Source organism: Vombatus ursinus, unplaced genomic scaffold (assembly GCF_900497805.2).
Source record: "Vombatus ursinus unplaced genomic scaffold, bare-nosed wombat genome assembly UNPS02015089.1, whole genome shotgun sequence".
Classification (NCBI taxonomy): domain Eukaryota; kingdom Metazoa; phylum Chordata; class Mammalia; order Diprotodontia; family Vombatidae; genus Vombatus; species Vombatus ursinus.
Window position 1 is genome coordinate 498,376 of NW_020954867.1, and position 27,788 is coordinate 526,163.

The window sequence follows — 27,788 nt, forward strand, 5'->3', positions numbered from 1 at the left end:
TACTCAGTAGCTATTTCTGTGACTTTTGGAACTAGCACCGGTAGACCTCATCACCCACTCTAGTTGCTGGTGGGACTTCTTGTTCTCTGAAATTCACAAAGTCACTGGCATGAAAAAACAAAAAGAGGCATAGTTGGTAATATTGTCAGAGCTGTTCTGGCCAGGTTGGATCCAGGGCTGATGTCCCTCCACAAACAATCTCTGTAGACGAGGTCAAAAGAGTTCTTTGTTCTCAAAGCCACAAAAAAAGAGGCTAAGAAATAGGAAGTTGTCATTTTGCATGAACCCTTACTTCCAGCTCAGCACTTACTGAATCATAGGTTCTTCTAGTTCCAAGTCAATTGAAACATTTTTCATTAGTACACATTACCAATCCTTTCAATATCATAACTGGAAACTAGGTACCTAATCTCCTAGTTTGTGTATGATAGCTTGGACTAAAATCAAACAGAGGGATTTCTTTTCATGTTTGAAAGTTTACTCCACTCACAATTGACCACTTTACCAATTACACTTTGGACTGTTTTTCATCCCTCCTGGAATAACAACTTCTCCAGTAGAATGGTAGACTATGGGATCCTAAGTATCCTTTCCTTTGACCCTTATTCTTCTAAAACCTCAAAGGTATATCAGACTATGTCAGATTTCCCCTCCTTCTATATTACAAACCCTAGAGACTTGTGTCCACTTCTCTCAATGGTCTGTATCATTTCCATCCCAGCAAATAGCATCAAGTCTGTTAATATTTAAAGAATTAGATCTGGAATAAAATTTCCCCAGGTTAGTTCCTCTACCTTGTGAAAGATGGAATTATCATTAAGTCAAATCAAGAAGTTATTAGCTTCTCTGCATTTGGCAGAGAGTTGCAGATGATGCCTGGATGATTGAAGTACTCTATTACTACTCTACCATACCTCTGTGCCAAAATTATGATCTGTTTCCTAAATTCTGAGCTATTTCTTCTTTCTAGCCAGGCAATGACACTGTCTGCTGATGAAAACAAAACAAAACAAAACAAAATACTATTTTCCCTCAATTGATCTTTACTAGCTGTGTGACCTTGGACAAATTACTTAACTACTAAGTGTCATAGGTGACTTTCTTGGACACTTAAGGAAAAGTTTGACAGCATTTGTGACTTTATCAGGATGGGAAACTCTCTCCACTGATAGAAAGAAGCAAAATCACTTGTATCCTTAATCTTCAAGAATTACTTCTCTCTGTGTTTATCTCTGTCTCTTTCTGTCTCTTTTCCTGTCTCTATCTCTCTGTTTCTGTCTCTATCTGTCTGTCTTTACCCCACCCACTCTCAATTTTTCAATCTGTGAAAAGAATTTAATGTATTTCAGAGACTCTATGGTATTTTAAAAAAATTTGAGAACATATGATCACAGTCATATGTTCCCTTTTTAAAGAATAATCTTGACAATAAAATAAAAAATATTTTAATCTTGATGACTCATAACCACAGTACTGCAAAAAGTTAAATTATATCTTTTTATCATTTGTTTCACATATATGAAAATAGAAATTTGTAAGTTTTTTTAAAAGATATTGAAATTGACAAACTGTCAACAAGAGAACTATTGCATAAAGAGTTATAGAAAGAAAATTAAATGGCAATAAAGCAGCAATATCAGTTATCTATCATAAAAAAAATCTGAACTAACTAATAGAACAGAATAGAAATAACTAAAATGTGTGTAGAAGTCAATAGAGTTAGTGGTTTAGCCCAAAGATAAGATTAGAATTTTGTACCTGGAAAGGTGACAAATCTGACCTAGTGATTTTAAATAAAAGATAATTAAGATCCAGAGAAGTTAGTGACTTATTAAAGGTCATATGGCTAATCAGTGATGGAGTCAGGAATGGAACCCATATCTTTCAACTTCCAGGTTAATGTCGTTTCATTATTTGATACTTTCACTCATGTGCTTACCTTCATTGTTAAACTTAAACATCCATGGTTCCACAACATTAATGATAATATATTCTACTCTCATCCCCCTGCAAAGATCTTGTTAGAAATGTGACTGAAGGGGTCAGAACTGAGACAGGAAGTACATGTTAATCTCTATTTCATATGGCGACAAAAATCTGAATGCTAGTTGAATATGTTTATGTGTGTATATTCAATTATTTGTAAATCATGCTGAGAAGAAATGCAGTAAACATAAACTGACTTGGTTTCATCTACATTCAAGCTGGTGGAACCTTTTATTTGGTCTGTTTTTGAATATACAAGTTAATTTAATTTGTGAAATACACATTCATCATCCATTGATTTTCCTATATGAATTATTAGGTAAGTTATGGGGGACCTACAGGCTCTTGAAAAGAAACAAGGTAGATAGAAATAGGTTACAGGTTATTTCCAAAAATGACTTGCATTAAAATTGTGGTAAAAAATACATTATCAATGACATTTTTGTTTAGAAAAAGTGATAGGTAGGTCATATAGCCAAAATGAGGGATAACATATATCTAGCAGAAGTGTTTCACAGTTATCAATATGATATGGTCAATATTCTTTGCTTTGTAAGACAGAAAATGCATCTGCAAAAGATTTTCAATATGTGTCGACATTAGAAGACCTTTCATTTTTTAAAGAATTAATCTTTAATTTACCCTGGTATTTACTCTTTTATTCATTTGTTCCTATATTTATGTGTTCTTCAAACTTATATTAAGAACTTCATTTATGTAAGGCATCTCAATAGGCCTCAAGTGCTGTGATGAAAGTAGGAAGTCAAAATAAAAGCTTTGTATTTGAATCTAGCTATAAGAATCCTCAGTCTTGCCCAGCTCCCCCATTTACTCTTTTTTGACTTTGGGTAAGTTATTTAACCTCCCTATAGCTCAATTTCCTCATATATTAAATTAAAGAATTTTTCTCAGGCATTCTTAACAATTTGATTTATGTTTTGGATCCTTTTGGCAGTCTGGTGAGGCTCTTTCTCAGAATAAAGTTTTTAAACACAGAAAATAAAATATATTAGATTACCAAGGAAGTCAATGCATTGAAATAATTATAAGATTTTTTAGAAAAAGTTCAAGAATCTCAGGTTATGAATCCTGATTTCAAAGTCTTTCCAAAACCAGATACTTCCTGCCTTTTCAGTCTTTTACACCTTGCACTATAACCCATGTACTCTGATCTAATAACACTGTCCCCTTGCCATTTCTCACCCAAGACATTTGATCACCTAATTGAGCATTTTCACTGGCTGTCTCCAGTGTCTGGAATGTTCTCTCTTTTCATCTCTGCTGCTTAGCTAAATTGGATTTTTTTCAAGTCTCATGAAAAGTTCCAGCTTCTGCAAGAAGTCTTCCCTAGCCCTTCTAAATTTTAGTGTCTTCCCTCTGAGACTACCCTTAATTTATTCTGGATATATCTTGTTCCTATGTAGTTGTTCATATGTTGTCTCACCTGTGATACTGTGAGTCCCAGAGAGCAGGGATTGTTTGTTGTTGATGTTGATACTGTTATTGTTTTGCACTGAGCACATGGTAGAGGATTAGTAAATGCTAGTTGACTTACTGCCTAAGGATCTTTCATGGAATAATTTAAGTTCTTCCCAAGTAAGAGGCCCAGAAAACTTATAGTTGAAAATTTTTTCACCTTAGGTAGATTAGACGTAATACACACACACACACAAGCATACACACATATTTATATACACATATGAGTAAGTGTATATTCTTTTAAAGAGGAAGAGATGAGTCAATGTAGATACAATTCTATCTGGAGGGATCAAAGTTAGGAGAAAGATCTAAATCAGAAGCATAAGTCATTTCCATGAACAGCAGAACTCAAACAACAGGTTTAGATGGTTAGGTTCTGGCATAAGAGTCCAGTAGGCTGGAGTGGGAGTTGGTGGAGGAGAACCAAGTCAAACTTGAATTAGCAAAGACAAAATAAGGTGCTATCCTTGGATTCCTGTGAAATCAAATGAGATGTTTCTCAAATATACATACATATATGTATGTATACACCCATATATAAATGTTCTATATGAAAGTGCTATATAAATGTCATTTTTACTATCATGACTATTATTATTATGATCACCATTTTTATTCCTAGGTATATGAGACAAAATATGGCATACTGGATAGAATATTATATTTGTAGATTAGGAGACCTGGATTTATATCTCGCCCTAGATACTTCCTGACTATGATTCTGTTAAAGTCACTCTAAGGATCTGTGCCTCAATTTCCTCAATCTAAATGAATAAATTAGGCTCAGTGACTTCCAAGATACCTTTGATCCCTTTAACTAAGATCTTATCACCTGACTTTGTGCTTTGTTGGCTTCCCTCATACTTTCAATGGAAATTATGTTTTCTCGATTAGAAAGGCAGGAAGGTATCTTCATGTTACAGATCAAGTGCTGGTGACATTTATTATGTGTCAGACAATGTACTAAGTGCTATGAATACAAAAAGAGACAAAAGACCATTTCCAACCTCAAAGAATTCACAATCTAATAGTCTTGTTGGTTGTTTAAAAGGTTAGTAAGGGGCAATAGCATGGAATAAAACTGAAAGGATAGATAAAAGGGATTGTGGAGTTCCTCAATACTCAGCTAAGAAATGATTTTATCCTTTGCATTTGGAAACTATTGAAAGTTTTTGAGAATGGATAGATATGGTCAGCCATGGACCTGAAGAAGTTCCTTTTGGTAGCTTTGTGAATGATGAATTGATTAGAAAGGAGAGAAATTGAGAACAGATTTCAGAGATAATGAGACATAAGTAGACTTGTAACTGTGTGTCCCTTTTTAAGCAGCCAGAAGAGAAATTATGAACCAGCAATGGAGATTTAGAAGGATCTGTAAGATGGGTAGGAGGAGGAAAACTTGGAAAGAGCAATCACAGAAGGTCGAGAATGGAGAATGTCCAGAGAGGTATGGTCAATAGCATGCATAAATTAGGCCTTAAAAAGTACAAAGACAGAAATGTTAATAGTTTAGTAAATATAAACAAGCAAGAACTCAAAGGTTCAATGTTTAAAATGCTTTGACACAAATCTCCCCTTTTTAAAAATTTGTTAATAAAATATTTTGAACCAATTGCCCAATCAAAAGTGTATTTCTACAGAGCACAATGAGGCTACCAGGAAATTGAATGGTGAAGTTAATGTTTTCCATTCAATATCACCAACAAATTTGATCTGTGATATATTTTTACATTTTCTTTTTTCATAAAATTAAATGTGAATACAATACTCTGTTCACCCACAGAAAATGAAAGATTGGTAGGTATGCTTTGGTGGAGAATCTCAACTCAGAAGCAGTTTTTAGGGAAGCCCAAAAAAGTAGTGTTTCCAGGCACAGCCACTGTTGATTGAACAAGATCTTTCTGGAAGAAAGCTCTTGAGTCTACTAATAACAGAGTAACCCTGACTGGAAAACATTTGGGGTTGTGGCTCCAGTGGTTAAAATAATTTCATGCTACATTTTCAATTTCTTTAGTTTCTTTATTTGTATTTTTTCCTCAGAGAATTATATTTTCTCACCATTTTATCAAGCTTCAGTTCTGCACTTTACTCCTTATTTTAATAGATTTTCTTGTCTTGAAAGTGTTTATCTATATTAAAATATAACCCTATATACTATAGCATCCACTAGTGCACAGCATACAAAAAGATAGATTTTATATCATTCTTAGGCTATCGATGTCATAATTAAATGATGAACACAGAATAAAATTACTAGATCTCCATTAGATCCTGGGCGACTTCCATCTTGCTACAAAAATTTGTCCTTGTTCCCAAGTCAATGATTACATACAATCACTAAGATTTAACCATTACTTGTATTTCCTGATTTCTCCTATTAGGATCTACAGGGCACAATAAGGCTACCAGGAAATTGACGGTGAAGTTGTTTTCCATTCAACATCACCCACAAATTCTGTTCCAGCCATGATTCCTTTGCTAAGTACATTGAAAAGATTATTGTCTCTGGAACTAGAGGACCTAGATTTAAATTTTACCTCTGATACTGACCGAGTGACTTAGGCAAGTCATTTTCTCTGAGTTTCCTTACATGTAAAAGGAAAGAGATGGCCTTTGTGCCACATCACACCTATCAGATTGGCTAACATGACAAAATAGGAAAATGATAAATGTTGGAGAAGATGTGGAAAAATTGGAACACTAACGCATTGTTGGTGGAGTTGTGAACTGATCCAACCATTCTGGAGAGCATTTTAAAACTATGCCCAAAGGACTATAAAAATGTGTATACCTTTTGACCCAGGAATAGCACTTCTAGGGCTGTATCACAAAAAGATCATAAAAATGGGAAAAGAACCCATATATACAAAAATATTTATAGCAGAAATTGAGGGGATGCCCATCAATTGGGGAATGTCTGAACAAGTTGTGGTACGTGAATGTAATGGAATACTATTGTGCTATAAGAAACGATGAGCAGGCAGACTTCAGAAAAACCTGAAGAGACTTGTATGGACTGACACTGAGTGAAGTGAGCAGAACCTGGAGAGCATTGAACACAATAACAGCCACATTGTGTAATGACTAACTTTGATAGATTTGACTCTTCTCAGCAATGTGAGGATCTAGGACATCTCCAAAAGTCTCATGATAGAAAACGCAGAGAAATAACTATAGGGTCTGAATGCAGATTGAAGCATACTATATGCTCTTTTTTGTTGTTGTTCTGTTTTCTTTTCTTTCTTTTTTTTCATGGTTCCTCTTATTGGTTCTAAGTCTTCTTTACACCATGACTATTATGAAAATATTTTAATAGAAATGTATATGTAGAGCCTATATCAGATTGCACACCATCTTGGGGAGGTGGGAGGGGAGAGAGAGGGAGAAAATTTAAAACTCAAAAGCTTATTGAAGTGAGTGTTGAAAACAAAAAAAATTAATTTAAAAAAATAAATAAATAAAAAATTTTGTTTTCTTCCAAAAATAAATAAATAAATAAGTATGTTAAAAAGAAAAATATAGATGGCCTTCAAAATCCCTTCTGAATTGGAGCTTGAGTTTTCATCTATGTTGAGACTTTTGTTCTCTGCTTGAACAGCAGCTAGACCTGTTTGGTCTATTTTTAAGAGAAATTTTGCACAGAGTAGCTACATTTCGGGATCTCCAGGTCCAGAAAAACACCCAGGGACCTATTAGAATCTCTACACCCCTTAGAGATTGTTTCAATGGAATAAAAAATAACTAGCAATAAAACAAACAAACACTATGTTCATCCCCAAGAAAATCGTTTAGCTCCCACCTCTCCAGAAACTTAAAAAACTCAACTTAAAGAAACCAAATTGGGGGCAACAAGATGATGCAGTGGATAGAACACCAGCCCTGAAGTCAGGAGGACCTGAGTTCAGATCTGGCCTCAGACACTTGACACTTACTAGTTGTGTGACCATGGGCAAGTCACTTAACCCCATTGCCTAGCCTCCCCCCCCCCAAAAAAATCAGACTCATTCAGTATTTGTGTGTTTCCAAGATGTATGCTAATTGTGAGTATACTTAATATTAGTTATGAAGCATGTACAATTCCTGACTTTTTTCCCTCTCATTCTTCTACAATTCATATTCTAAAAGGAGCTGTAAAAGTCACCTAGAAAATCCTGTGGGGTTCTTTGAGGCTAGCAAATCTTTTCTCCTTCTCTGATTCTGTACCATGTTAAAAATCTTTGCCTGATAAGACTAGGGCTCTGTCTGAGATTCTTGCTTTTATAAAGGTCTTGATTTGGGATGAGGACATATATTATATTTAATTTAAGGTCTACTCAAACTTTGTGCCCTCTAAGTTTAGAGTTAAATTTGATCATTTTTAGACGGAAGTTCTATTTAATACTTATAAAAAGTAGCAGAACATATGCCCTCCTACCTTTGGTCAGGCATGGCCTAATTTTTCACAATGCTGTAGGAGAATAAAAAAGAAAAGTCTAATAGTCCTCCTAAAGGTTTTGGTTGCTTGCTTTGGGGAAAGAGGAGGCAATTTATTGCGGAGAGAGGAAGAATATTTGAAGAGAATTCTAGTTTTCTGGTCCACCTTTTTCCTTAAGTAATCACATCATTATCCCAATGATAGCATGTTTTTTTTCTTATGTTGTTAATTAAGTTTTATGTATAAGTCCTGTTTCCCAAACAATCTAAACTTCTTGATAGATCATGCTTTAGGGATGTGTATTCTACAGTGTCTTATACAGAAGGAGTTCAATTAATACCTCAATTGATTGGTAGGTGATGCTGACTTTATTTTCTAAATTTATAATATGATTTCTACCAGACTCAATTAATATTTTTTACTAAGTAAGAGGATAGTAATAATCTCTTCTCTGGATGTAAAATTGTGCCCTTTAGCTTACCAAATTGGATTTAATTGCATTTTGATTATTTTTAATTATTTATGGATTGAGAGAACAGATAGAACACTGGACTTGGAATTAGAGAATTTATTTTTGAGGTCAGCCTGCTACATCTATTAGCTATTTGATATTAAGCAAGTCATTTAACCTCTTCAAGTCTTTGTTTCCTCATGTGTAAAATAGAAATAATACTTCTCACACTGTCTATGTTACAGAGAGGCTTAATTTAAAGATTAAATAAGGTAATATGAAGAATAATGGTTTATTATAAAATGCTATAGAGATATGATAGTCTTTCAAATCTATCAGTATTCTGTAGTTAATCAAAATATCCATTTTAACTAAAAATGCCAATGTATAACAATGCCATGAAACTAAGAATTCAGGGTCACCTCTACCACATGAGGTAACTGGATAGGGATTTTATAACACAAATATAATTGCAATACCGACAACCTTTGAAGAATAAAAAGAAGTAGAAGAGCTGTTGAAAGAAACTGAAAAAAAAATTATCCAAACTAATGTGTGGTATAGGAAAGAGTAAAGTTTTGGAGAGGACATGAGTTTGAATTAGGAATTGTGACCTTTGTCATTTAACCTCCCTGTCATTTTATTTCTTGTAGAATGAGAAGTTAGACAAAATGGCCACTAAGTTAATTTTAAAATCTAAATCTAAATCTAAGTGCCAGAGATTCTTTCTCTCTCTCCCTGTCTCTCTATCCTTCTGTTTCTATCTGTCTCTGTCTGTCTCTGTTTCTCTCTCTGTCTCTGTCACTGTTTCTGCCTCTCTGTCTCTGTCTCTCTGCTATCTCTCTCCTCTTTCCCCTCTCTCTATCTCAGTCTGTCTGTTTCTCTGTCTCTGTCTAAATGTCTATATGTGCTGTAGATAGAGATACATATATACATCTGCCTATCTATCTATCTATCTATCCATCTATTATCTATGTATCTATCATCTCTTTATCTATTTATAGTTAGAGGCCAATTGATTGCTCAATATGTCCAACCTACACTACAGGAATATTTTCTTCAAGAAAATAGGAAAATTGATCTGGATCCAGTGATTACTGAACAATATCATGTAATAAATTACCTTAATGTATGAGAAATAACTGGTTTAGAAATTTAATATTAATTCCAGGATCACTTAAATACACACACACACACACACACACACACACGCACACACACACACACACACACACACACATGTGGATCAGAGCAAAAGTCAGAGTGTATTCAAAATTGGAAGTATAATGATGAGGAGACATTCATGTGATTATAGTAGCTATAGTCTGGACTATTTATATAAGTTTTCACTCCAAAATTAAAAAAATTTTAAAAAAATTTTTGAAAAACTACAATAAAAATAAAGACGTCAAACATATATATCACCAAGCAATTTTTTGTTTGTTTGTTTGTTTGTTTTTTTAATCCAAAGGCAATAGCCATTTTATCTAAGGGAAACACTTTTTTTTTAACATGATCTCATATGTAAAATAAGGGGACAAAAATTCATACCTATGAGCACTATTACTGTACAAAACAGTGAACAACCATTGAAGTTCTGAAAAGAACCTCATGTGAAATGTATATCTAAACCATAGTATTTTCTTTATTGTTTTCTGTTTCTTACATCCCCATGGTACCCAATGTATCACTCTCCCTCCACCTCCCTAAATGCTATCTTATATGAGAAAGAGAATATTTTTTAGAGATAAAAAAAGACAGCACAATTAGTAAATACATCAAGAAAGTCTAAAAATGTGTAATATATAACACCTGAGGACTTCACACCTCTACAAAAATGTTCACTTCCTTAAGATTTTAAGTTACAAATTTTCTCCCCGTCCCTCCCCACCCCACCCCAAGATGGTATGCAATTTTATATAGGCTTTACATATACATTCATATTAAACCTATTTTCACATTAGTTATGTTGTAAAGAAGAATTAGAAACAATAGGAGAAACCATGAGAAAAAAGAAACAAGAGAGAGAGAAAGAGAGAGAGAGAGAGAGAGAGCAAATATGCTTCGATCTGCATTCAGACTCCATAGTTCTTTTTCCAAATATAGATAACATTTTCCATCATGAGTAATTTGGAGTTGTCTTAGATCATTGCATTGCTAAGAAGAGATAAGTCTAACAAAGTCTATCAAAGTCTGTCACCACACAGTGTGTCTATTACTGTGTACAATGTTATCCTGGTTCTGCTGTATACATTTAGCATCACTTCATATAAGTCTTTCTAGGTTTTTTCTGAAGTCCACCTGTTTATCATTTCTTATTGCACAATAGCATTCCATTACATTCATATACCACAACTTGTTCAGCCATTTCCCAAATGATGGGCATCCCCTCAATTTCCAATTCTTTGACATCACAAAAGAGCTGCTATAAATATTTTTGTACACATGGGCCCTTTCCCCATTTTTATGATCTCTTTAGGATACAGTGGTATTGCTGGGTCAAAGGGTATGCACAGTTTTATAGCCCTTTGGGCATAGTACCAAACTATTCTCCAGAATGGTTGGATCAGTTTACAACTCCACCAACAATGAATTAGCATTCCCATTTTCCTCACATCTTCTCTATCAATTATCATTTTCCATTTTTGTCATGTTAGCCAATCTGATAGGTGTGATGTGGTATCTCAGAATTGTTTTGAGTTGCATTTCTCTAATCAATAGTGATTTAGAGCATTTTTTCACATAATTAGAGATATCTTTAATTTCTTCATCTGAAAACTGATGGCTCATATCCTTTGACCATTTATCAACTAGGCAATGAGTTGTATTCTTATAAATTCAACTCAGTTCTCTATGTATTTTAGAAATGAGACCTTTATCCGAGATACTTGCTCTAAAAATTCTTTCTCAACTTTCTGCTTCCCTTCTAATCTTGGTTGCATTGGCTTTGTTTGTGCAAAAACTTTTTTAAAAAAATAATATAATCACAATTATCTATTTTACATTTCAGAATGTTCTCTATCTCTCTGGTCATAAATTCTTCCCTTCTCCATAGATCTGACAGGTAAACTATTCCTTGCTCTCCTAGTTTGCTTACAGTATCAGCCTTTATATCTAAATCATATACCTATTTTGACTTTATCTTAGCATAGGGCATAAGATGTTGGTCTATGACTACTTTCTGCCATGCTATTTTCCAGTTTTCCCAGAAGTTTTGTTTTTTTTTTGTTAAATAGTGAGTTTTTATCCCAGAAGCTGGAGTATTTGGATTTATCAAATGGTAGATTGCTATAATCATTGACTACTGTGTTTCATGTACCTGACTTATTCCACTGATCTACCACTCTATTTCTTAGCCAGTTCCAAGTGGTTTTGATGATTGTTGCTTTATAAAAAAATTTAAGATCTTGTATGGCTAGGCTGTCTTCCTTTTCCTTTCTTTTCATTAATTCCCTTTATATTCTGGACCTTTTGTTCTTTCAAATGAATCTTGTTATTATTTTTTTCTAACTCTATAAAATAATTTTTGGTAGTTTGATTGGTATGGCACTGAATAAGTAAATTAATTGAGATAGAATTGTCATTTTTATTATATTAGCTCAGCCTACCCATGAGCAACTGATGTTTTTTTCCAATTATTTAAATCTGGTTTTATTTGTGTGAAAAATGTTTTGTAATTGTGTTCATATAGTTCCTGGGTTTGTATTGGATGGTAGACTCCCAAATATTTTATAATATCTATTTTAAATAGAATTTTTCTTTCTATCTCTTACTGTGCGGCTTTGTCAATAAATAGAAATGTTGATGATTTATGTGGATTTGTTTTATATCTTGCAACTTTGCTAAAGTTGTTTATTATTTCAAGTAGTTTTTTTCTTGATTCTCTAAATATATCATCATATCATCTGCAAAAAGTGATAACTTTCTTCTTTGCCTATTCTAATTCTTTCAATTTCTTTTTCTTCTCTTATTGCTAAATCTAACATTTCTAGTACAATATTGAATAACAGTGGTGATAACAGACACCCTTGTTTCACCCCTGATCTTATTGGAAATGCTCCTAGCTTATATAATACTTGCTGATGGTTTTAGGTAGATGATACTTTTCGTTTTAAGGAAGAGTTTTTAATAGGAATGGGTGTTGCATTTTGTCAAAAGTTTTTCCTGCATCTGTTGAGATAATCACATGATTTCTGTTAGTTTTACTGTTGGTATGGTCAATTATGCTGAGAGTTTTTCTACTATAGAACCAGCTCTGCATTCCTGGTATAAATCCTACCTGTTCATAGTGTATTATCCTTGAGATAAGTTGCTGTATCTCTTTGCTAATATTTTATTTAAAATTTTAAATTTATATTCATTGGGGAAATTGGTCTAAATTTTTCTTACTCTGTTTTGACTCTTCCCAGTTTAGGTATCAGTACCATATTTGTATCATTAAAAAGAATTTTGTAGGACTCCTCCTTTGCCTATTTTCCCAAATAGTTTATATTGTGTTGGAATTTGTTGCTCTTTAAATGCTTGATAGAATTCACTTGTAAATCCATCTGGCCTTGGAGATTTTTTCCTAGGCAGCTCATTGATGGTTTGTTCAATTTCTTTTTTCTGAAATGGGGTTATTTAAGTATTTTATTTCCTTTCTATTAATCTGTGCAATTTATATATTTTTTGTAAATATTCATCCATTTCATTAAGATTGTCAATTTTTTTTGGAAGACAGTTGGGCAAGGTAGCTCCAAATTATTATATTAATTTCCTCTCCATTGGTGGTGAATTCATCCTTTTCATTTTTTTAATACTGGTAATTTGGTTTTCTTCTTTTTTTAAATCAAATTAACCAAAGGTTTATCTATTTTATTGTTTTATTCATAAAACCAGCTCTTAATTTTATTTATTAGTTCAATAGATTTCTTATTTTCAGTTTTATTAATCTCTCCTTTGGTTTTCAGTATTTCTAATATGGTGTTTAACTAGAGATTTTTAATTGGTTCTTTTTTTTAATTCTTTAAGGAGCACTTTGTAATTGAATTTATTCAAGGCTTTTGCATTCCCTAGGATATTGATCCCTTTATTTTTATGTATTTTGTAGTTATTTGAATGAAATTTCCATTTATTTTATTGCTTCTTGTGTTTTGTTATTAGTATATAGAAGTGCTGTTGATTTTGTAGCCTGCAAATCTCCTCAAGCTTTTCATTGTCCCAATTAGCATGATTGATGATTCCTTGGGATTTTCTCAATAAACCATCATATCATCAGCAAAAGGCATAGTTTTAGTTCTTCTTTACCTATCGTTATTCCTTTATTTTTTTTTCTCTTCTCCTATTGTTATTGATAGCATTTCCAAAACTATATTAAATAATATTGGGGAAAGTGGGCAGAGAATCTATGGAGATGATGCCCAAAGTTTTAAACTCTAATATCTCCAGAAATTTCTTCAATTACATATTTTCCCTTTTGCTTTTTTTTGGTAGTTGTATCCAAAACTGATAAAGGAATATTGAAGTTTCCTATCTCTATTGTTTTACTGTCTATGAATCTTTGAAGCTCTGATAGTGTTTCCTTTATGAATTAAGATGTGAATGCATTTGGAGCATGTAAATTTGTTACTGATAATTGGTTTGTCGTCTCTCGTTCCTTTCAGCATTTAGTTTCCTTGTTTATTTCTTTTTATTTTTTAAATATTTGTTTTGGCTTTGGTAGCATGATGGCAACATTTTGTTTTATTCATTTGATATATAGTATTTTTTCTATCCTCAGTTTTGTTTTGCATATATATTTGTTTTAAAAATGTGTTTCTTATAAACAATAAATCATAAGGGTTTTTTCTTATCCACTCTGTAGCTCTTTTTGCATTCTATTGTATTGTTTAATCCATTCACATTTAAAGTTATGAGTTAGATTCACATTTTCCTCCATTCATCTCTAAAATTAATTTTTTTAGGTTATGAATCCCATCCCCTTTTCTTCTGTAGATGCAGTCTGATGTTCCTTCAGTTACTTTACTTTAATCTTTTTTGTTTTTTAAGGTTGCTCTATTTCCATTAGCTCACCTTCCTTTGCTCTGATCTTCTTTTCTCATTTGCTGCTCTTTTCCATTTAGGGTTGTGTTTTTAGTTCCTCTGTCTTTCTTTTATCTTCCTATATATCCAACCCTTCCCCCCTTTTCCCTCTTAGTCAGGTAGATTTCCCTTTCCTCTCCTCCCCTCTTCTTTAGTCCTGTTTATTAGTTTTTCTTTTTTTTAAATTTCATTTTGTACCCCTTTTCAAAAAAGGATATATTTCACTCTCATCATTATCCATCCTCTCTGTTTAATCAAGAACCCTCATTTTCTGATTCATGAACCCTATAATCATTTGATTTATTGCTTTTTCTCTGTATTTTTCATACAATCAAAGTTTCCAAGGTATTCATTTTAGAGTCTATTATCTAGTTGCTTTTTGGCACTGCCTCATAATACTTACATCATATAGTCCATTCTCTGAACAATGTCTGTTATTTCAGATATTAGAAAGAGCTCTGCCACTTCATAGGGAATAACCCTCCCCACTTATATATAACCTCTCTTGTTGACTTTTTGCCCCTAGATTTGCATGAAAATCTTTTCCTTTATTGCATTCTCTCTCACTTCTGTTTGCCCCAAAGGATTTCAAATTTTCCCTGCATGGGAGAAGTAGACTTTTCAGGCTTCAAATCTGGCGGGTCTCATCCAATGTAAGGTTCACATCTCTCTTCATATAATTGACCATTAATCAGCAGAAACCTCTCCCACCACCAAAATGAGAAATCATTCCTTCCCCTCCCTTTGTAAACCTTTTCTCCTTCTTCTTAACCCATTGCTCTGTAGGCTTTTCTCATTCTGATACCTGGGTGCTCAATTTTCACTCCTTACTGATTCTTATTTGATCTTGGCATATCTTTTTTTTTTTTTTCAGTCAAAGACAAGGTTTATTAGAACATCCGTCATTTTGGGCAGACTCTTAAGGAGTCTGAATATGGGTAAACAGTGGCTAGATTATAAGAATCTCAGCAGTGGCTAGATTATAAGAATCAGAGCATCTTAATGGAGACAAGGACCTTATATACAGAAAGACTGTGGGAGGGATCTGGGAGTGGCCAGTAAGCTGGAGTGAACAGAACTCCTGGGACCTGGACCTTGTGGCCAGGGAATAATGGAGACTTAAGGATGGGAAATGACCAGGGGCCATACATAGGGAGGTAAAACAATGGAGCTGAGATTGGGTGTAGCCACAATGAAAGGCCAGTTATTGGGATTATAGCCTCAGGTAAACGCCAGAGATTTGGCCATGTGGGAAAGTCCAGGGTTTTTCCTTTCTGGGGCCCAGATCCCAACCCCATCATTCCCCCCTCAAACAAATGGGACCCAAATTCTTTTGGAGTAAGGGGTGGAATTCTGAAACTGCTTCCTGCAGGCAAGGGGTATAGAGCTGTCCCTGCTTCCAGGGGTTCCCAAAGAGGAGGCTGACTGGAACCAAGCACAGACTGCATCCAGGGAATGATGGGGGACATTGAGTGGTATTGTTTGCCACCAACTGTAGGTGAATGGCCCATAGTCTGGAAGATATAAATCTGACAGAAAAAAAAAAACAAAACTGCAGGGCCCAGATATAAAGCAGGGACTAGATTCAGGGCTCAACTTTGCCCATTTGGATTCAGATAATTCAGTTTTCCAACCATGCTATATCAAATCCACCTCATAGCCAGACTCAGGAATAGCCAGGTGGGTAACATTCCCTTTCAAAGGAACGTAATGGGGAAACTGAACCAGGATGATCCCATCTTAGACTGAAGCTAAAATTGTCCTCTCAGCTTTTCCCAGTGCTGACTTCCCACCAGTATCACCTTCTCTGAGAAGCTTGGGGCATTTCTCTCAGATGGTGGATTATTGATTATCAATGGATTATGACCAATCAGATAACTCAAAACAACATCCTATGAGATTTTACCTCAAACAGCAAGTTTTACTAATCACAGCTTAGGAAAAACTTTTCCAGGATTTACATCTCAAACTTAAATTTATCCTAATGTAAAAAGCCAATCATTAGAGATTTCTATACACTTGCAAACTCTCAGCAAGCCATACATAACCCAAACAAACTTTTTGGCTAGTTTACACATTAAAATAATAACCAACAATAGCTAAAATATTTTAGCGGTAACCAAATTTGAAAAGGTGCTTGACATAACTGATACAGAAAGTTCACCAATCTGAAACAAATCCATTACCAATCAGGTGACTTCAGTTGTTAAATGTACTTCTAAATTACTTTACACAGAGAATCAACATCTTGTCATTGACAGTTAAAACTACAAATTTAAAAGAGTGTGCTTACCCAAGTTTGGAATCTAGCTTCATTACCTTGAGCAGGATGTGCTGAACCTGGGTGAAGCTTCCAGGGAAAGGTTGCCCCAGAGCCCAAGGCCATTGTCAGGGGAGGCCCATGCCATAGCTGCTGCCCCTCCTCCCTCCTTCCTTTCCCAGGTGGGGGAGGGCAAAAATCAAAGGTGTTTCAAAACTCCCTGATAATCAATCACAAAACCTCCAAAATATGCCAAAATATTTTTAGTTGTTCTAACTTTCCCTGTAACCTCCACAAAGGAGGATTCAGAGGTGCAGAGGGAATGGAGTAAGTAAGCCTCATGGAACCAAAAAGCAACTTCAGTTTTCCCCAATTCCCTAGCACCAAGGGAATTAACAGAGCATAAACTTCCAGATAGGGCATCTGTCCTTGTCCTCTATGCTACAAAAGATGTACCCAGGTCCATGGCCTTGAACCGATCCAGTGGACTGAGAGCCTGAGAGCGTCAGGCTGAGTGCAAGACAGCCTCATAACTGTCTGCCAGAAAAGCACCTCCAAGCCTTGGTGCTTGGAGAGCGACCCCAACTGCAGAGCAAGAGAGGGAGGGAGAGGAGGCTTACATACCTTCCAGTCTTGGCTGGAGAAGAACTTGGGGTTAGGCAGTTTCCCCATATAGGCCACCAAAATGATGTGGTTTAGGGGTTCAGGGGTCCTGGGACCCCCAAATCACAACACGTGGGTGCTGCCTGAAAGAATTCAGCCCAAGTCTTCTTTCAGCCAGACAAAGTTTATTAGAACATCCGTCATATTGGGCAGACTCTTAAGGAGGCTAAACATGGGTAAGCAGAATCTGAGCTTGGCATATTTTACACTCCTATCTATTCCTTTGTTCCCCAGCCACCCCTTCATGTAACTTTGCATTTTTTAATGTAGACCCATTAAAAACAAGCATTCACCTGTAGGCAAGGTGTTGCCATGTTCTGTCCATAATGCCCCTTGTCCTCCTCTTTGCTATTCCCTGTATCAGATTTCTTCTTTCACCTCTGTCTCATTGTGTCCTTTTAGAAAAAGTCTCTTACTGGTCTTTCTGTTGTCTCTCTGTTGCTATTGTTTTCTGCATATATTCATTCCTGCATTCATGTTGTTTGGGGTATTTAAAAAGCAATAATCTCTTCAGTTTTAGTTTTCTTTCTAAAAATCTTTCCAACTATTGTTTATTAATGCATGTACATTTTTTTCCCTGTACAGTTAAGTTCAGAATTTCTGGATAGGTTACTCTGGGCTGCATCCTGAGCTTGAGTGCTCTTCAGAACACATTATTCCATTCCTTCCTCATTTTTTTAGTGAGTCTAGAATAGTCTTGAGATATTAAAATACATTTTCCTTTGAATATGCAGATCTTGTAGTTTCTGAATTAAATAGTTAAATTAACTATTATGTGACTTGGATTTTATAAGCTTGTTTCATGTTTATTTCTTTGTTTTCTGTAGATAACCTATTTTTTTATTGGAATTTCATTTTCTATGTTCAGAAGTTATTTTCTTCATTGTGGTATTTTTTTCCCTGAGATACCTATAATCCTTATGTTGTCTCTACACATCCTGTCTTTGAATCTGTGTGTTTTGTTTGCATAGTGTGCATGTTTTCTTTTAATGTTCTGGTTTTTTTCTTCTGTTATCCTAGGTTGACTTACACTTCTGTGTATTTGCATTCCCAATTTATTACTTTCTCTTTTTGTTTCTTCTTTGAGGCCTTCCATTGAAGTTCAAGTTTTTCTATTTCACTTATTTTTTTCTGAGTAGAACATAAATTCTACTCTCATAATTCTCATTTCTCCTTTCAATCATGCAGGAACAGCATATTGTAGCTCCATGTTTTTCTCAAATTCCACAGGGTCCTTTGTCTCATCAAGTGTTGGATCACATTCCTTTATTTTGCAGTATTTATTCACAGATGCATGAAGTTATTTATTAGATTTGGAGCCATATTTTCTTCTTTTGTTACTTTTTTTTCCTGCTGATTTATTTGTTTATATTCAATGTCTTCAAAATTTAGTAATCCAGGAATTTTTGGTACTTTTAGTCTTTTTTTTTTCCACTTTGTTTTCCTTATTAAAACAAAGTGGAAAAAAAAGACTAAAAGTCTTCTGACTTCCTCCCTGCTCCTCCCACCCAATCCCCTACTGTGTTTTCCTTTCATGCTAAATCCTAAAGGATCTCAGCTTCCTACACACAGGACAACTGAGGTTTCACCAGCCTAAGTGTTTGCCCAACTGTCTTTTGAGTGGTCAGAAATGGTCCCAACTGGATACTGTGTTCTTCACTCAGGCTTGGTGTAGTGCTCCACAGATCCCCAGATGCACAGTGGACTTCCTTGGTGACCTATTCCACTCTTTTATTTCCTTAATTCTGTAGTCTGGCACTGGCAGTTCAGAGCCCACTAGCACCAAAAGTTCAGAGATTACCTTTCCTAGCATCAGCAGAAGATGCTTTCCCTGAAACCTGGATTGGTGCTTCTGGGTTTCAGCCCTCAGTAGGCTTTTTCTCCTGAAGGAATGTGGTTATCTGGTTGTTGAGGCCAGGAAGAAAACTTCCATAGCCTGGATCTAGGACTCTAAGGAACTGGAAAGAAGGATGGGGAAGTGGGTTTTGATGTAAATCTGTATAATGTCCTTGAGTCTACTAGTTCAGACTCACTACCAAAAGTTTGTGATGTGGAGTAGATGGTGTACTGAATGAGCTCAGATTAGTGAGTATCAGTTTCTGGATTTGGGGAACATCTGTGTGCATGTGTGTTTATATGTATGTATGTGTATATGTATATATTTACATATTTACACCCAATATATGTGTATGTGTATATTCATGTATAAACAAGTATATGCTCATACATATGTGTGTATATGTATGTGTGTATACATATTTTTCCAGGTGTATTGACCATGTGTGATAATTTCTGTTTTGGAGAGGTCTGAGAGGTCATGGGGATTGGAGAAAATATTTAGTGTTCCGTCTTCTTCTTCACGTGACCTGGAAATTGTTAACCTATAAAATTTCAAAAACATTTATAAATAAAACCAGAGGGAGGAAAATTATCATATGTTAAATGAAACAAATATTTTGGTGTTTTATTGTGATCTAACTTCAATGACTACAATTGTACATTTTGCTCTGCCAAATCAAAATATGATAGCAGGAAGAGTCAATAATATTTAAGAAGATAAAATTATGAAGGTAGGCTACCTATGACCAAATATTGTGTGAGAGTGAAAGTAACACTAATGGTGATTGTAATAAAAAAATGAGAAGCCACCGGACACTGATTCATATGAGTGATTTTTTTATGTCTAAAATATCTTTATGGTGATAGAAATAGGCAAGTTTTTTTTTTTCACAGATGATTTTGTACAAAAGACCACATCATCAGAATGAAAGAATTTATCAACTATATTTTACGCTGCTGGATGTCTCCAGTAGTTCAGCTAGTCATTCAAAACTGCTTGAGCTTAAAATAATATGTATGTACAATTTTAAGGTTACCCAATGCTCAGATTTCTATGAATCTCTTTGCTCCTTCTTCTGTGATATTGGTACATTAGAGTAACTTCCAACTTAGTTATGATGTAAAGCATGGAGGATAAGACCCACTAATTAAAAAAAATAAAGGAAAAGAGGGGAAGCTATGGAAAAGGGGCAAATAGCTTCCCTTTAAACACAGACATAGCAATGCTGCATATGTCTCTAGCATTTAATTCATTCTGACATATATCAGGCAGAAGGAAGAGCAGGGAGTTATGTAATCTGGATACCCTCAGGCAGAGGTTCTTAACCTGGGGTCCACAGTACAAGGGTCCACAGATAGATGTCAAGGTCCATGAACTTCTATGGGAAAAGATACATCTTTATTTAATTATATTTAGTTTCCTTGCCAATCTTATGTATTTTGTTTTAGGTATTTAAAAACATGATTCTCAGAATGAGTGCTTAAAATTCACTAAACTCCCAAAGGAAGTAATTTAAAAAAAAAAAGTTAAGAATCACCCCACCAGAATGTATTTTCAAGATAACTATATTTTTGACTGGTGACTTAAAAAAATAAAATAAACACATGCCAATAAATAGACACACACATATAAATATCCTCTAATTTGTGTTTTTTTGTTGTTGTTCATCCATTGTTCTTGAGGAGGATCAATGACATCATGAGGGTGACTTCTTGACTTGCGTGTGAATTGGATTTAAGTGAGACAGAGCTGCTCAAAGCTGTGAGCCTCACTCTTTCCTCTAAAGTCATCAAAGTCCAGCGGTAAGACAAAAGTTAAGACAACTGGTAATGACCCAAGGTGTAGTGGATAAACTTGGCCTTATTTAAAAAAAAAAAAAGTTCTTTCCCAAGCCTCGATTTGTCTGAGGTAGCACTCATTCAACGATTAAGGGTCTACTGTGTGTAAAGCCTTGGGAAAGGTCCCCTCAAGAGTCAAGGGAAGGAGATTGGTTCCTTTGTGAAGTTAGTAGGATTGGGATGGGAGTAATGTTATTTAAAAAATGTTTAAGCTATATAAGACTATTTTACTGTGTAAACTATAACTTATTTTACTGAAGAAAATATAGATCTATCAAAATGATCCACTGTCAAAACTATGGGGAAAATAAATATCTGCCAATAGCTGAATAATGAAACCTCTATTGTAGCCATTAATCTCTTCACCTGACCTTTGGTATAAGCTTTTAAGAAAAAAATAGTAAAAAATGAGGTTTCTATTTCCTTTGTGCCTAGAAATCTAAGACTTTAAAATTAGGAGGGATCACAAATTTAGCTATCTAGTCCTATACCTAGATATTACAGATGAAAAACTTGAGGCAAAAAAGGCTCTGCAAGAAATCTAGTAACTGAAGAAGATTTTGCGGAGCCAAGATGGTAGAATAAAAAGGTAGTTGCTCTCACCCTCCCCTATCAACCTCTGAAAACCCAGAAAATATCACCCCAGAAAAAACCCTGGAACAGCTGAACCAGAAGAAAGACAGGGTGCAGCAGTGCAGTAGCCCAGGTAGCTAGAGGGATTAATAGGAAAGGCCCCTCTTACCCTGGGGGAAGGGGAGCAGTACAGAACCGGGAGTCACCCAGCCAGCTAGTGGAAAGACCCACTTTAGCACACCGGGAGGAGATTCTGGTGCCTCAGCATTCTACAGCAAATGGGTCTCCCAATGCCTCAGCAAAAATAAGGGAAGCAGCACTACAAAGGGCCCTAGGCAGATAAGCATGCAGCAGCATTCATCTGAAAGGAGCTGAAGAAATCAACCTAGAGGTGCCAAAAAGTTCCAGCCTTGTTGATTCCAGCTCAGCACCAGGTAAGCTGTCAGAATCCTACAGGCTCCAACTGCCAAGGAGGAGGAGATCCTGAAGCCCAGGTGGTCAAGCTGGCAAACGCCAACAGCTGTACCTCTGAGTGCCTCAGTGAGAGTGGGATAACTGGTGGAAACCAGCTCAGAAAACCACCAGGTGCCTCGGCATTCTACAACAAAGAAGTCTCCCAGTGCTTCAACAGAATAAGGGAGGCAGCACTGCAAGGGGCCCCAGGCAAATAAACACCTGGCTGCACTTATCTAAAAGGAGCTAAACAAAGCTAAAGGAAAGGAAAAGCAGGCAACCTAGATTTACCTGAAGTCCCAGCCTTGCTGATTCCAGCCCAACACCAGATAAGCTGCCGGAACCCTACAGCCTCCAGTTGCCGACATAAGAGGCCCCAGCTCCCAAAGCCAGTGACCAAGACCTAGGCTCCTAACACAAGAAGCTTGGGTCACTGACCTCTGCTGCCTAGCAGGAGAGCTTAATCTCTGTAAAGGCCAGGGAATAAAGAAACACCATGAGTAAAAAGAAACATACGATAGATTCTTATTATGAGAAGAGTGAAGATCAAGACAGAAATTCTGAAGAGGACAACACTGTCATCAAACCCACATCTGCAACATCAAAAGGGAATATGAACTGGTCTGAAGCCCAAAAAGACTTCTTAGAAGAGCTCAAGAAGAATTTTAAGAGTCAAATGAGAGAGATAGAGGAGTCCTTTAAAAGTGCAATTGGCCAATTGGAAAAAAAGTCCACTGAAGAAAACAAGTCCCTAAAACACAAAATTGGCCAATTGGAAAAAAAGTGCAATGAAGAAAATAAATCCCTTAAAAATACAATTGACCAATTGGAGAAGAAAGTACAAAATCTAACAGAAAAAAACAATATGTTTAAAATTAGAATTGAACAAATGGAAACTAATGACTCTATGAGAGAGCAAGAATCAGTCAAACAGAAAAAAAGAATGAAAAAATAGATGAAAATGTAAAATATCTTATGGGTAAAACAGCTGACCTGGAAAATTGATTCAGGAGAAACAATTTAAAAATTATAGGCCTACCTGAAAGTCATGATGAAAAAAAGAGCCTGGACAGTATCCTTCAGGAAATCATAAAGGAAAACTGTCCTGAAGTCCTAGAACCTGAAGGTAAAATAACTATAGAAAACTAAGTTATTTTTATTTATATATTTATACTTACCTGAAGGTAAATTTATTTATATATTTATATGTATATATTTACCTGAAGGTAAAATAACTATAGAAGAATAACTATAGAAAGAATCCATCGCTCCCCTCCTGAAAGAGATCACAAATTGAAAACGCCAAGGAATACAATAGATAAATTCCAAAATTACCGGATTAAAGACAAATTGCTGCAAGCAACCAGAAAGAAACAACTTAAATATCATGGAACCACAGTCAGGCTTATACAGGACCTTGCAGCCTCTACATTAAAAGATTGTAGGGCATGGAACATGATATTCCTTAAGGCAAAGGAGCTTGGAATGCACCCAAGGATTAACTACCCAGTGAAAATGAGCATGATTTTTCAGGGTAGGAGATGGATATTCAATGAAACAGGGGACTTCCAAACCTTCCTGATAAAAAGACCAGAGCTCAACAAAAATTTTGAGCTTCAAGTACAAGATTCAAGAGAGACATAAAAAGGTAAATGGGACAGAAAGATAAAATATGTTGTTAATAAGGGCAAAATGTTTACATCCCTACAAGGGAAGATGACACTTGCAACTCTTGAGAACTGTGTTGTTATTATACCATGTTAAAGGACTATACATAAAGGGGGTGGATATCAGTTGACTTTGATGTAATGATAAAAAAAAGTTTAATCAAGTGGGCTAAATGGATCCAAGTAAGTGGATTAGTCTGAGCTAAGAAAATGTACTAAGAAAGGAGGAGGCAGACAAGGGTAAATTACATTACAGGAAAAGACACAAAAACCTATTAGAGCAGAGGTAAAGAAGGGAGGGGGATGAGCATTTTTTGAACCTTACTCTCATCAGATTTGGCTCAAGAAGGGAATAACATAATCAGTTAGGTATAGAAATCTAACTTGCACTATAGGCAGTAGGAGGCAAAAAGGGAAAGAAAAGGGAGGGGGGATAGAAGGGAGGGAAGAAGCAATAAGGGTAAAGGGGAAGAAAAGGGAAAGGGATAATAGAAGGGAGGTGGGACTGAAAGAGGCAGTGGTCAAAAGCAAAACACTAGTGGGGGGGAGGAGAAAGGAGAAAGAAAAGCTTAAATGGGGAAAAAAGGATGGAGAAAAAGACACAGAGAGTAATCATAATTGTAAATGTGAATGGGATGAACTCTCCCATAAAACAGAAGCATATAGCAGATGGGATTAAAAACCATAATCCTATAATATGTTGTTTACAGGAAACACATTTCAAAAAGAGTGACACATACAGGGTAAAGGTAAAAGGCTGGAGCAAAATATATTGTGCTTCAGCTGAAGTAAAAAAAAGCAGGGGTAGCACTCCTGATCTTAGCAAAGCAAAAGCAAAAATAGATCTTATCAAAAGAGATAAGGAAGGAAACTACAACCTGCTATAAGGCAACATAGACAATGAAGTAATATCATTACTAAACATATATGCACCAAATGGCATAGCATCCAGATTCTTAGAGGAGAAGTTCAGGGAGTTACAGGAAGAAATAGACAGTAAAACTATACTAGTGGGGGACCTCAACCTCCCCCTCTCTGAACTAGATAAATCTAACCACAAAATAAACAAGAAAGAAGTTAAGGAGGTGAATAGAACATTAGAAAAGTTAGGTATGATAGACCTGTGGAGAAAACTGAATGGGGATAGAAAAGAATGTATTTTTTTCTCAGCAGTACATGGCACATACACAAAAACTGACCATGTACTAGGGCATAAAAACCTCACAATCCAATGCAGAAAAGCAGAAATATTAAACGCATCCTTTTCAGATGATGATGCAATAAAAATTATATGTAATAAAGGGCCATGGAAAGATAGACTAAAAAATAATTGGAAACTAAATAATCTAATCCTAAAAAATGATTGGGTCAAACAACAAATCATAGAAATAATAATTTCATTCAAGAGAATGACAATAATGAGACAACATACCAAAACCCATGGGATGCAGCAAAAGCAGTTCTTAGGGGAACTTTTATATCTCTAAATGCTTACATAAATAAAATAGAAAAAGAGGAGATCAATGAATTGGGCATAAAACTAAAAAAACTAGAAAAAGAACAAATTAAAAATCCTTAATTAAACACCAAATTAGAAATATTGAAAACCAAGGGAAAATTAATAAAATTGAAATTAACCAAGGGAAAATTAATAAAATTGAAATTAAGAAAACTATTGAACTAATAAATAAAACTAAGAGCTGGTTTTATGAAAAAAAACAATAAAATAGATAAACCTTTGATTAATCTAATTAAAAAAAAGAAAGAAGAAAACCAAATTACTAGTATCAAGAATGAAAAGGAAATTAAAACAACAATTAGGAATTATTTTGCCCAACTATATGCCAACAAATTTGATAATCTTAGTGAAATGGATATATATTTACAAAAATATAAATTGCCCAGATTAACAGAAGAGGAAGTAAAATACTTAAATAACCCCATCTCAGAAAAAGAAATTGAACTAGTCATTGATGAACTCCCTAGGAAAAAATCTCCAGGGCCAGATGGATTTACATGTGAATTGTATCAAACATTTAAAGAACAATTTATTCTAATACTATATAAACTATTTGGTAAAATAGGTAAAGAAGGAATCTTACAAAATTCTTTTTATGATACAAATATGATGCTGATACCTAAACCAGGAAGAATCAAAACAGAGAAAGAAAATTATAGACCAATTTCTCTAATGAACATAGATGCAAAAATCTTCAATAAAATATTGGCAAATAGATTACAGCAACTTATCACAAGAATAATACACTATGACAAGGTAGGATTTATACCAGGAATGCAGGGCTGGTTCAATATAAGGAAAACTATCAGCATAATCCATCATATCAACACCAAAACTAACAGAAACCAGATGATCATCTCAACAGATGTAAGAAAAGCTTTTGACAAAATACAACACCCATTCCTATTAAAAACACTAGAGAGCATAGGTATAAATGGAGTCTTCCTTAAAATAATAAATAGTATTTATCTAAAACCTTCAGCAAGCATAATACGTTATGGGGACAAGCTAGAAACATTTCTAATAAGATCGGGGGTGAAACAAGGATGACCATTGTCACCACTGTTATTCAACATCGTACTGGAAATGTTAGCTTTAGCAATAAGTAAAGAAAAAGACATTGAAGGCATTAGAATAGGCAAAGAAGAAACAAAGCTATCACTTTTTGCAGATGACATGATGTTATACTTAAAGAATCCCAAAAAATCAAGTAAAAAACTACTTGAAATAATAAACAACTTCAGCAAAGTTGCAGGCTATTAAATAAACCCACATAAATCATTGGCATTTCTATGTATTACCAACAAAACCCAACAGTAAGAGATAGAAAGAGAAATTCCATTTAAACTTACTGTAGACATTATAAAATATTTAGGAGTCTACCTCCCGAAACAAACCCAGGAACTCTATGAACACAATTACAAAACACTTTTCACACAAATAAAGTCAGATCTAAATAATTGGAAAAAACATCAGTTGCTCATGGGTAGGCCGAGCTAATATAATAAAAATGATCATTCTACCTAAGCTAATTTACTTATTCAGTGCCATACCAATCAAACTACCAAAAAATTATCTTAGAGAGTTAGAAAAAATAATAACAAGATTCATTTGGAAGAACAAAAGGTCCAGAATATCAAGAGAACTAATGAAAAGAAATGCAGGGAAAGATGGCCTAGCCATTCTGGATCTTAAATTGTATTATAAAGCAGCAATCATCAAAACTGCTTGGTACTGGCTAAGAAATAGAGTGGTGGATCAGTGGAATAGGTTAAGTATGCAAGAATAGTAGTCAATGACTCTAGTAATATATTATTTGATAAACCCAAAGACCCCAGCTTCTGGGATAAGAACCCACTCTTTGAAAAAAACTGCTGGGAAAACTGGAAAAGAATATGGCAGAAACTAGGCATAGACCAAAATCTCATACCATATACCAAAATAAAGTCAAAATGGGTTCAGGATTTAGATATAAAGGCTGATACTATAAGCAAACTGGGAGAGCAAGGAATAGTTTTCCTGTCAGATCTATGGAGAACAGAAGAATTCATGACCAAACAGGAGATAGAGAACATTACAAAAAGCAAAATAGATAATTTTGATTACATTAAATTGAAAAGTTTTTGCACAAACAAAGCCAATGCAACTAAGATTAGAAGGAAGGTAGAAAATTGGGAAAGGATTTTTACAGTTTCTCTGATAAGGGCCTCATTTCTGAAATATATAGAGAATTAAGTTAAATTTATAAGAATATAAGCCATTCCCCAATTGATAAATGGTCAAAGGATATGAACAGACAGTTCTCAGATGAAGAAATTAAAGCCATTTATAGTCATATGAAAAAATGCTCTAAATCACTATTGATTAGAGAAATGCAAATCAAAACAACTCTGCGGTACCACATCACACCTATCAGAATGGCTAACATGACAAAACAGGAAAATGATAAATGTTGGTGAAGATGTGGGAAAATTGGAACACTAATGCATTGTTGGTGGAGTTGTGAAATGATCCAACCATTTTGGAGAGCAATTTGGAACTATGCCCAAAGGGCTATAAAAATGTGCGTACCCTTTGACCCAGTA